This window comes from Saccopteryx bilineata, chromosome 1 (genome assembly GCF_036850765.1).
Source record: "Saccopteryx bilineata isolate mSacBil1 chromosome 1, mSacBil1_pri_phased_curated, whole genome shotgun sequence".
Classification (NCBI taxonomy): Eukaryota; Metazoa; Chordata; class Mammalia; order Chiroptera; family Emballonuridae; genus Saccopteryx; species Saccopteryx bilineata.
This window is the reverse complement of record NC_089490.1, coordinates 110,076,779-110,089,245: the sequence shown is the minus strand read 5'-3', so window position 1 is coordinate 110,089,245 and position 12,467 is coordinate 110,076,779. Positions and strand designations below refer to the sequence as shown.

Sequence of the window (12,467 nt, the reverse complement as noted above, 5' to 3'; positions counted from 1 at the left end):
ACTAAATTACAGTGTCTGATTTATTTCATTTGCTTAAACGCTGAAGTTACCTACTGACTTTGAAAGCCAAAAGATGTTTCGGGAAGTTTGCACCAAGATGTTTTTTCATAATTGACTAGATATTTATTTATTATTTTATGATATCATATTTTAACCATTAAATAAATTGCAAATTACTTGTGTGAACTACTAAGTATTTTTTAAAATCCTTTATTGTTCTATTGCTTTATTATTTATTAATTTTTGGTGAACTTTAGTGTGTCATGTAACATTTTATAGCATATATAATATTTCATTAAATTTTAATTTTTCAAGACCACAATTATTCAAATTTAATATTATTTGATGGTTTGTCATCTGTCTGTAAAAAACAAATTTTACTAAATAAAAACTTTATATACAGGAAATTGTTATATATATTAACACCACTACTCCCCAAACTTTAGAACACTCAATCTTTAACCATTGATGCATTTAAAAATTGTCATAGAAATTGTATTTTTTTCTATACAGCCTTTTAATTTTCACTGTTATTCTAATAATGTTAAAATTATTTAGTGAACTCTGACTTTTATAAACATATTATTCTGACTTTCTCTATTCTTCACTAAGTTATTACTTTTTATTGCTTCAAACAATAGTATCATGCTAAATATAAGACAACATTTTAAGAGCCATTATTCTATTATGAAATACTTATTTAATTCTTTAAGTAAATTAGAATAAGACTTCACATTGGCCAAAGGCAGAGTGAGTCCTCTTACTTATCTCAGACTCCACCCACAGTGACTATCGTAGGGATCTTGTCATTATTCATATCATTTATTTACCACTCAGGTATTGTTATCATAGGCACCATCCCTGGTCTGACTCAGCTGCAAAGATGGAGATCCAACAGGACAACTACTCAGAAATGAATCTGGCCAGAGACACAAGGGGACAGCAAGTAAGAGGTAAGGGTATAAAAAAACTCCATTTAAAAAAAAAAATATTTTATGAGGGAATAAAATTTCAAAATACATCACCAGGTCTTCAATGGAATGAGAAGAATGACCACTGCAAAAATGACACATTTAATAGACACACAGTATAACTATTCTACTATGTGCAGATGGCATGCAGAGGTGTGGGGGAATGAGTAGGCCATTAGCTCGCCTACTTTTCCTTTGTGAAGATCAGAACTTAAGGTTGGGATACAGTGTAATAATATGAAATCTGAGAATGAATTTTATTCTGACTGGTCAAAGACTACAAAGGTGTAGTCTTTGACCAGCACCTCATGAAGTATTATATTTACTGAAAATGCAGCGGAGTATTCTAAGAGAAAGATTACAGTGGAAGATAATTTGTTCTGTAACCGAGCTTGTAAGTCAGTCAACTCATATATCAAATTGCTGATACTGGACCCATGCACCAATGGGCAAACTAGCGGCAGCTTCCCGAATCACTATTTGATCTCGGAATTCCGCTAGGATCTCGAACAACAAGACGGACCGAGTCACAGCTCATATCTTAAAAAATTCGTATGTTGGTCTGTTTGTATCTCAAGGTACCACTGTATATGATTCCCTGTGCATATGGGTTCTCTTTTATATAAACTATCTAAGTAACTTCTCCATCCCACTTTTCTCTCCCTGCAGGTTCACCATTGCCTCCAGAGAAGCTCATTGCTGGAATCCTGGGAGTCATCTGCCTCATCTTGAGTTATGCTGTAGTAAGAGTGTTATATTTCTTTCTCTGTAAGTTATTACTATATTTTAAGAGAAATTCTCACTGGAATGAATCTTAGTGACCCTAAAATTTCATAATATTATGGAATAGAACTCTGATTTTAACGTATGCATTTAGAATAAGTGTAAAATAATTATTCTGTATTTATCCAGGGTATGTATGTATATATATATATATATATATATATATATATATATATCTTAAAATGATTTTAGAGAGTAGTTTATCCATATCTGTTTATATATATCCACATATATATCCATATATAATTTGATTTTAAAACTCAAGACATGCTTTAGTCACATTATTGAGAAATAAAAATTAATTTTTAAGATTGGTTAATCCAAATGCAAAAGAGATGAAGTTTGGTTTACTAGGCTTTTGAATTATTTTTTACCTCAAATCATCATTGTTTCAACATTTTTTTACTAAAATCAATTTTATTCTAAATTATTCTAGTCCTAGACAATATATCATATTTAATGTAAAAACAAACATATTATGATTTTATTTATATCAATATTGGTTATTTTATAATTTTTTTTGTCCTAGTTAATTAAAACCGGGAGAAAAATAATTCCTCCTTGACAACCAAGAACCAGACAGGTATAACATTACTTTGTAAGTTGTGATACTAGAACAGTTCATACTTTGTATCTGAAATAATCAACAAAATCATAGTTTTTTGGGAGGGACGGGAACATAAATTATAATACCAAGCAATAAATGTTTATAAATGAGTACAGAAGAGTGTTTTTTATGCAACAGTAGAAAAATATATTCACTCTAATTATACCCATGATTACTCAAAATAATTATTGTGTTCTACAAAAGTGGATTTATTCACTGACATTCAGTACATGTTGAGAGCAGATACTTTCGTGTGTGTGTTTGCTTCATACGGGCACGTACATTAGGGAATGAGAGGCTGACCCTTCCCTGTGAGTGTGTGTGAGTGTGTTTGCCTAGTTTACATGGACCAGCCGGTGAGGGTGTATAGATATGTTCTGCACAAATGTGTCTATGCCTGTGTAAATATGAAATTAATTTTTATTTTTTTTTAAATTTAAATGGTTCTTGGATAATAAGTCATGATCTTTCTTCAGCATATTACTGTGGTTGTTGTCAAAAGGAGTGGTTACTGTATTCCAAAGACTGCTATTACATTAGTACTGAAAGAAAAGCCTGGGATGAGAGTTTGACGACCTGTGCTTTTAAGAACTCTAGCCTGCTCTACATAGATAATGAAGAAAAAATGGTAAGATTTTAATTGTTTTCAACGTTTTGTTTACCAGGTTAATTTAGTCTATATTTGTAAAATTCATTCCTATTTTGTATATATTTGTGGTTTATTTCTTTTAAAAGCTGATAATATTACATTCTATGAGTATAATATTTTATTTATATTTATGCCATTAATGCTCATTTGATTATTTCCAGTTCTTGCTTATCAGAAACATCCATGCTTCTATAAATCCTTTATTTCTAATGTAAACTTTGCTGCTTAATTTTACTGTATGTCATGGAAAGTAAAGATATCATGACTGTGCAGATTAATTCCGAGCTGCAAAGCTCCATGTAATTACTAATCAGATCATGAAGTAGGAGTTGCCAGTCTGCAGTAGCCCTGCTCCTGTGCACCTTCTCATAGCTTCTCCACTTTCTCACTGAACAATTATTTTGATTTTTTATGTTAAAAATTATCTTTGCTTTATGTTAAACTTTATATAAAGGTAGTCGTTCATTATATATTTGATGTCTTTTTAAACTCCCATATGATATTTTTTGCAATTTATCTGTATTATTGCCTTAATCTTTAGTTTGTTGATTTTTCCTGCTATATTGTATACACATGACATTTTATTCTTTTCTACTAAGAATATAGTTGCTTTTTAATGCATCAGTGTTATAAATAATTATTTTATGAAAATTCTTCTGTATTTTTCTCAAATATATTGTAATTAAAATAATGTACAATACATATAAATACTACATATATTGCATTTATACAGCATAAATATTATATTTATAATATAATAATAATTTATTAATATAACTTTATTATAATTGTATAAGTGTATAGTTATAATTTACTATCCTCTGTATCAAATAGAAATAGCAAGTTCATCAATATATGTATATGACAAATTTATTAGATTATCTCACCACTTTCTAGTTTATTATGTTAATACACATTTTATCCAATAATTTTTTTATCCAACACTAAGTACTAGAAATTTTAATGTTATAAGTTTTGATCATTATATAAAAGTATCATTATGACATTAAGAAACATTTTCCTGCCCTGGCTGGTTGGCTCAGCGGTAGAGCGTCGGCCTAGCGTGCGGAGGACCCGGGTTCGATTCCCGGCCAAGGCACACAGGAGAAGCGCGCATTTGCTTCTCCACTCCTCCGCCGCGCTTTCCTCTCTGTCTCTCTCTTCCCCTCCCGCAGCCAAGGCTCCATTGGAGCAAAGATGGCCCCGGGCGCTGGGGATGGCTCTGTGGCCTCTGCCTCAGGCGCTAGAGTGGCTCTGGTCGCAACATGGCGATGCCCAGGATGGGCAGAGCATCGCCCCCTGGTGGGCAGAGCGTCGCCCCACGGTGGGCGTGCCGGGTGGATCCTGGTCGGGCGCATGCGGGAGTCTGTCTGACTGTCTCTCCCTGTTTCCAGCTTCAGAAAAAAAATGGAAAAAAAAAAGAAACATTTTCCTGATTACTGAGAGATTAAACATATCATTTTGGCAGTAATCATTATGATATTCTTTATTACAAGAATGAGAAGTGACTGTTCATGTCTCTTGACCGTTCCTCCTGTATGTTGCTCAATATTTTTCTTTCTAGAAGTTGTTATATTTGGGGCATGAGACCTTTTTTTGATATATAAAACAGAAATAGCTCTTTTGACTGTTATTTACATTATTATTCTCATATTGGAATCTTTTCATGACCTAAATATATTAATGTTACCCTGATCCAATATCTTATTTTGGCTGTTAGTGATTATAGGGGGCCCATCAAAACTTAGTCAATATTCATAAATGTAATCTGCTATATTAGTCTTAGGATTTATCTTTATTATTAATGATTAATGTATACATTTAGAACACTAAAAATTTATTCTTTGTGCTGCTTTCTTTGTCATGCTGAGTGGTAGAAATGAAGTTTATACTTCTCTCATTATCTAATTGATGGAGTATAATATTTAACAGATGATCCTTTCTTCATGATTAAGTTTATACACATGGGTCTATATATACTTTAACATAAAATTTAAGAGGCTGTTCATTTGTCTTTAAAACTATTTTCTGTCTCTTTTTTTTTTAATAATTTTATTTTTTTAATGGGGTGACATCAATAAATCAGCATACATATATTCAAAGATAACAAGTCCAGGTTATCTTGTCGTTCAATTATGTTGCATACCCATCACCCAAAGTCAGATTGTCCTCTGTCACTTTCTATCTTGTTTTCTTTGTGCCCCTCCCCCTCCCCCTTTCCATCTCCCATTCCCCCCTCCCCCCCGTAACCACCACACTCTTATCAATGTCTCTTAGTTTCACTTTTATGTCCCAACTACGTATGGAATAATGCAGTTCCTGGTTTTTTCTGATTTACTTATTTCGCTTCGTATCATTTTATCAAGATCCCACCATTTTGCTGTAAATGATCCGATGTCATCATTTCTTATGGCTGAGTAGTATTCCATAGTGTATATGTGCCACATCTTCTTTATCCAGTCATCTATTGTAATTTATACATTCTTTTTTTTTTAATTTTTTTATTTTATTTATTATTCATTTTTAGAAAGGAGAGAGAGGGAGAGAGACAGAGAGGGAGAGAGAGGAGAGAGAGACAGAGAGAGAGAAGGGGGGAGGAGCTGGAAGCATCAACTCCCATATGTGCCTTGACCAGGCAAGCCCAGGGTTTCGAACTGGCGACCTCAGCATTTCCAGGTCAACGCTTTATCCACTGCGCCACCACAGGTCTTTTCTGTCTCTTTTATATTCTCAGACAATATTCACACCTATGCCAGTTTTCCTAATATTGTTCTAAAGGATTCTGAGTCTCCATTAATATTTGACTTTTTTTCTCTTTAGCCTCAGAAATTAATCATGTCTTTACTCCTTCTTTAATGTCATCAGTTCCTCTTTCACAAGTCAAAATTGATGTAAAAGTAGTAAATTTTTCAATGAAGGTAATGTATTTTTCAACTTTGAATTTTTATTTGATTTATTCATACAGTTTTTATTTCTTTCATTATTCCATCACTGCTGTTATATTTTTGTATTATTATTTGAACATAGTTTTTATAATTTAAATATACATTTCAATTTAAAATGATTATTTAAAAATATTTTTCTAATGATTCCAACATCTTCTCAGTAAAATTTAGATTCTGTTGACTGATTTTTCCCCTAAGAGTATGAAAGACATTTCTCAGGTTCTTAGCATGTTTTCTAATTTTGTATAAGTACATATTTTTGATAACATAATATAGTAAGTATAAAATCTGCTTCCCTTCTCTTAGATTTATTAATATTTTTGTAGGCTGAAAAAGCATTTACTGTAGAATCTTCTCTTAGGAAGTGTATATATTCTTGTTTATTTGTATATTTATCCTGGCTTACCCAGGATTCTCCTTATGTATACATAGCTTAGTTGACATCCAAAGATTTTTATAAAATGTATTCAAATACTTCAAGTCGGTTTGGCTTCTATCCTCTGTTGTTTGATGTCCGTGTGTGTGTGTGTGTGTGTGTGTGTGTGTGGTGTGTGTGTGTGTGTGTGTAGGAGAGTGCTTATTACTTTGATATCAATTTTCAAAGTCCCCATTGGCTTTTATTTTTATTGAATTATCTTTGTTTCTTCTACACTTGCACTCATTATTATTTTCAAAAGCCGTAATGTGTAGAGAGCTGATGTCACCTCTCTAATTGTTCCCTCAATTTTAGTACCTTCCTGTTATATTTCTAGCCGGCAGTTCTGGCTGGCACTGTGCTTGACACCATGCAAAGCACAACTTCAGACTGGAAAAAGGATGGTCTTTCTCGTTTATCACATGGTGCATTTAGCACTCTGAACTGAATATGTAGTCGGCTATTTGCCAACCTTTTCCACTGCTAATCTAGTCTGCTCCTCTAGCAACATCACTAATATTTGCAGCCCTCTTTAAATTGTAAAAATCATCATTCTTACTCACAGAGGTATCACATGTATTGGAGGGGGAGACATGGGAGCATCCTAGATGGGAAGATTTACATTTGCTGTATTCTTTGTCGAATCTCTAGCAATCTATTAATAATAAATAATCACAAGTTATTATTAGTCTTTGATAAGCTTTCAGAGCTGTGAAATTTTTAATTTTGTCCATTTGTCCTTTTCATTTTAACTTACCAATACATTTCCCTAATATTTTCATTGTGTAAAAAGATTCTGTAAAAAAAAAAAAGAGAGATTCTGTAAATTGAAGGACTGTAAATTCAAAATAATTAACTTATGTATTTCATTTTAAAATCATCTTCATGTTGGTTGCAAATATAAAATTAATGTAGTTACTTAATATTTTCTTTGTTTCCCTTTGAAGTCTTATATCTTATAGCTTGGCATATAAAGCATTACCTTCACTATCAAACTGTTAAATAAGAATACTATAAAATAGAGACTATTAAATGAAAGAATCCTTTTTCCAGTATTCATATTACTGCATTAAAACAAAATTAATTTATAGAGGCAAGTGAGTTTATGGACAAGCATCTAATTACTTCTTCAATGAAGAGTGCTACAAAACAGTTACCTATGTATGAAAATGAAGAACACCTTAAAAATTTATACATTATGAACTTTTATTGAAAAGCAGTTCTTTAAATTGCCAATTATAAAATCATCATGAGGGTGAAAAGCACAACACAGAGAACAGAGTGAACAATTTTCTAATAACCATGCATGAGTAGGATTGTCTCTACATCCATCAGTGTGATCACTTTTTACCATAGATAAACATTCATTCAACATGCTGTACACTTGAACTCAAACAAAATAAAAAAGCCAAATGCAATTAAATACCAAAATTTTTATAACTATTTCTTATAACACTTTTATAACATGATTCTTCAAAATGTGTTCTCTGAAAATATCAATTTGGCATTTTTTTCTAAAGTAAATTTTATTAGTTACCAAAATTAGTTCCACAGAACATGTGTGAACCTCAGGGTGCTGGATATGCTTTACCAGCTGGGTGGGTTACCAACTATTGCTGGACCATACAATGCGGTTGACTTGCTTAGTCACTAATTTCATCAGATGCTGGTGGGCTGTGTGCAGTGTACTGAGCTGTCACCCTGTCCTCCTCTGCTTCCTCCCGACCTCCCTCTGTGGGCCTACTTTGTGTTTATAAATTTAAATCAGAACACAAGCTTTAACTTAATTTCTTATAAAATACATGTTCTTACAGACTTTTTTGACCATTTTTAATATATTTTCATAGATTGAACTCTCTCACTGAAACAAAATTTAAAGTATTTAAAGTTTTTCTATGTTAGTTTTGTCAACATGGGTAACTACTAAATAGTATAAATCAAAATTTTCTTTATTAACCTAAGAAGAAGAACTAAAATGCTAAATAAAAATGTTTCAGTTAATTTAAAATCATACATGCAAAATTACTGACAGTATTTTAACTAAATTAAAAGTGATTTATATATATGTATAAATATATATATAGTAACTGACTCTTACTAATATTATATAAAAATTTCATTACCAATTTTCAAAATATTCTTTTATTACAGTTACATGGAAAATGCTACTTATTGTTTCATGGATTGCCCCCATGCAATGTAACAACAAAATTATGCATTTTTCTCCCTTACAGTGTAGCAGAATTATCATCTGGTGAAGGTAACTGTGCTGTGCTAACCAAATATGGCCTCACATCATGGAGTTGTGGATCCCCAAAACATATATTTGCAAGCATAAACTTTAGCGTTAAGACACTTGAGTTTGGATTCTGTTGGGTAACTTTATTATTCAAGAAATGTAAATAAAATTATGATTGCATAAGTATTCAAATGAATTATGTTATTTTTTTAATAATAAAAAACTTCATGAAAATTATTGGAAATAATGTACATATCCTAAAGTTTATTACTTATAATGTCTGGTGTTCTTTTTTTGTGAATACCAGTGTAAGGCCAGGAGCCACCATTGTGGCCATTCACATGCAGGTTCCCATTGGATTCGGACAGACAGTACAGAAATGGTGGAGTCGGAAAATGGTGTGCCATTCTGTTTATTGGTGTCTCACCAAGAAAGGCAAACCACAAGAGAAGACAAGGGAAAAGCAGAAAACCAGCTTTTCCCATGAAGGTCAACGGATCAGGGAGGCCTCTGCAATGGTGATAGCAGGAGCCAAGAGAGAGCAAGCTCTCGGTCCACCGCACTTTATAGTATAGAAATCAAAACCTTTAATCCAATATAAAAACAAGGAAATCTCTGATACAAAGTCACTTATCTGAGGCATAATGAGATTCCTCATGAGAGTGGACCACCCCACATCATGCAACAGTCAAGGGTGTAGGGAAAAGCTTAGTCTTAAAACTAAGCCTTAGGCTATAACCACCCTGCCTGCTTATACCCTGTCCCCCACACAGAATTCAAACTATAAGTGAGCAAACATATGTATCATATTTACAAACTTATTTGACCAATGTTGGGCAGATAAAATATATTATGCTCACTTTGTTAAAGATGGCATTGTCCACATGGAAGCCTGTTACCCAAGTGATATAAATGTGTGTTGGAGTCAGGCTGTGGACAGGCAGGATCCTTGTAGCCTGGAGTTTGGTTTTAGGACTAAGCTTTTCCCACCCTTTCTGATGTGGGGTGGTACAATCCCGTCATGCCTCAGATAAGTGACTTTGTATTAGAGACTTCCCTATTTTATATATTGGATTAAAGGTTTTGATTTCTACACTACAAAATGGATGCAGAACGGGAGCTTGCTCTCTCGGTTACTGAGATTATCATTAGAGGAGAAAGCAGAGCAGAGAAAGGCCACGTGGAGGAGGCCAGGAGAAGCAGACAAGATGTTGGAGTGCTAAGTGAGAAGCCAATTTGTGCAGAGTTTCTGCAGGGAGAAGGAAGGAGATGAGGAACAGAGGTGAACAAGTTTGGTGAGTGTTGGGCAGATAAAATATATTATGCTCACTTTGTTAAAGATGGCGCTGCCCATGAGGAGGCCATTGCCCAGGTGATATTAATGTGTGTTGGGGGCAGGCTGTGGGCAGGCAGAATCCTTGTAGCCTGGGGTTTGGTTTTGGGATTAAGCCTTTCCCACCCTTTTTGATGTGGGGTGGTACAATTCATCATGACTCAGATAAGTGACTTTGTATTAGAGACTTCCCTATTTTGTATATTGGATTAAAGGTTTTGAATCTACACTATAAAATGGGGGCAGAATGAGAGCTTGCTCACTTGGTTCCTGAGATTATCATTAGAGAGGAGAGCAGAGAAAGGCCATGTGGAAGAGGCCAGGAGAGGCAGCCAAGATGGCGGAGTGTTGAGTGAGAGGCCAGTTTGTGCAGTTTATGCAGGGAGAAGGAAGGAGATGGGGAACAGAGGTGAATAAGTCTGGTGAGCTAGAAACCTTTGATTCTAGGAAAGTCGGATAAGTCAGTAGCTTTGTGAGCACTGAATGTGAATGGGTTTTGGAGCCCAGTGTGTGTTTTTACTTGCCCACCGGGTGCAAGCTAGAATTAAAGATGACAGCCCATCAGTTTTTGGCTCCGTGGTTTCTTTACCGACTGTCCGAATCCAATGCAAACCTACATGGGCCGGGCTGCTGTGTTGGCGGCCCTGGCTACTGGCTTTACATTTGGCGTAGTCTGTGGCAGGATTCGATACAGTTCAGTATGGAGCAACCACCACCTTTGAGCGGTGGAGTAGAAGACTGGCTGCTGTTATGGTTCCCCATGGCTGTCCTTTTGGGGACCGTAGGCTGGCTGACTTTTACAGCCATGTGTGAGGAAACTTAGAGCTCTGTGGAAGAGGTTGCCCGGGACCTGCCAACCAAGCAGTGGAAGGAGCTGGAGCAAACAAGGGAGAAACAGATGCTGATCCTGGAGCTGGAGGAAGCTCTGGAGGAGGAGGCCGACCAGGTTTGCGAGATTCGCCTGGAAATGGAGCAGCTGCTGGAGGAGGATTCACAGGTTCGTGAGTTGCTGATTGCCCTGGAGGTTGTGGAGAGCCAGCAGCGGCAGGAGGCCAGGGCTGAAGCTGAGGCCAGGTCTGGAGCTGCTGGGTCTGCGGAGCAGAGGGCGTCAGCGGCCCGGGACTCGAGCCCGGCAGTGCGAGCTGGTGTTTTCAGGTCCTCTTTGGAGGATGAGGAGAATTGGGCTGGAGTTGTGATCTGCAGTCTCCAGAAGATGGAAGCCCAGCTGGAAGGAGCACCTACTGCGGCCCCGGTAGGTCTGCGATTTTGGGACATAGGGCTGGACATGCTCTCCGGAGGAGAGATGGAAATGCTGACTGCCTTTGCCATGTGCCCCTCTTTGGGACAGTGTAAGACCTGCGAGGATGGCAGGGATGAGGGGGGTGGCTGACGCTCTATGTGCATGGACTGATTTCCTGGACTACGACCGCAGTGGGCATTGGCTCCTTTGTTGGATGGATTTACGGATTACAGATTTTGGACAATGTGAAATACCATGATGGGGGTGGAGGGTGGCTTTGCTGGAGGCCCTTCCCCTGCCCCGGGAAGCTTTTCCTGTGGCTAGAAAGAAGGCCGAGGACATTTTGCACTTTGGGCAAAATGCTCAGAGACTGGTGAAGTGTACCTTTGTGATTGTTGAAACTGTATGATTTGTCATGTTGTAATTTGTGTAATGTGCCTAATTTCCTTGCATGGGGATGCTGGTGATGTAAATTGTGGGTAGTAAAGTGAGCATAGGGGTGGATTGTTGGGCAGATAAAATATATTATGCTCACTTTGTTAAAGATGGTGCTGCCCATGAGGAGGCCGTCGCCCAGGTGATATTAATGTGTGTTGGGGGCAGGCTGTGGGCAGGCAGAATCCTTGTAGCCTGGGGTTTGGTTTTGGGATTAAGCCTTTCCCACCCTTTTTGATGTGGGGTGGTACAATCCAATCATGCCTCAGAGAAGTGACTTTGTATTAGAGACTTCCCTATTTTGTATATTGGATTAAAGGTTTTGAATCTACACAATAAAATGGGGGCAGAACGAGAGCTTGCTCACTTGGTTCTTGAGATTATCATTAGAGAGGAGAGCAGAGAAAGGCCATGTGGAAGAGGCCAAGAGAGGCAGCCAAGATGGCGGAGTGTTGAGTGAGAGGCCAGTTTGTGCAGTTTATGCAGGGAGAAGAAAGGAGATGGGGAACAGAGGTGAATAAGTCTGGTGAGCTAGAAACCTTTGATTCTAGGAAAGTCAGATAAGTCAGTAGCTTTGTGAGCACTGAATGTGAATGGGTTTTGGAGCCCAGTGTGTGTTTTTACTTGCCCACCAGGTGCAAGCTAGAATTAAAGATGACAGCCCATCAGTTTTTGGCTCCGTTGTTTCTTTATCGACTGTCCGAATCCAATGCAAACCTGCATGGACCGGGCTGCTGTGATGATGGCCATGGCTTCTGGCTTTACAGTGAGCTAGAAACCTTTGATTCTAGGAAACTCGGATAAGTCAGTAGCTTTGTGAACACTGAACGTGAATGGGATTTGGAGCCCA

The 12,467-nt window shown here is 36.5% G+C and overlaps 1 long non-coding RNA gene across 1 annotated transcript; it reads left to right on the top strand.

The window, feature by feature from the left end:
* Window positions 1-851: 851 nt before the first annotated feature.
* LOC136320019 (uncharacterized) lies at window positions 852-2,960 on the top strand. Its single transcript, XR_010728251.1, has 4 exons — window positions 852-953; window positions 1,641-1,739; window positions 2,284-2,337; window positions 2,838-2,960. It is a non-coding gene; the product is annotated as an uncharacterized lncRNA (long non-coding RNA).
* The last annotated feature ends 9,507 nt before the right edge of the window (window positions 2,961-12,467 follow it).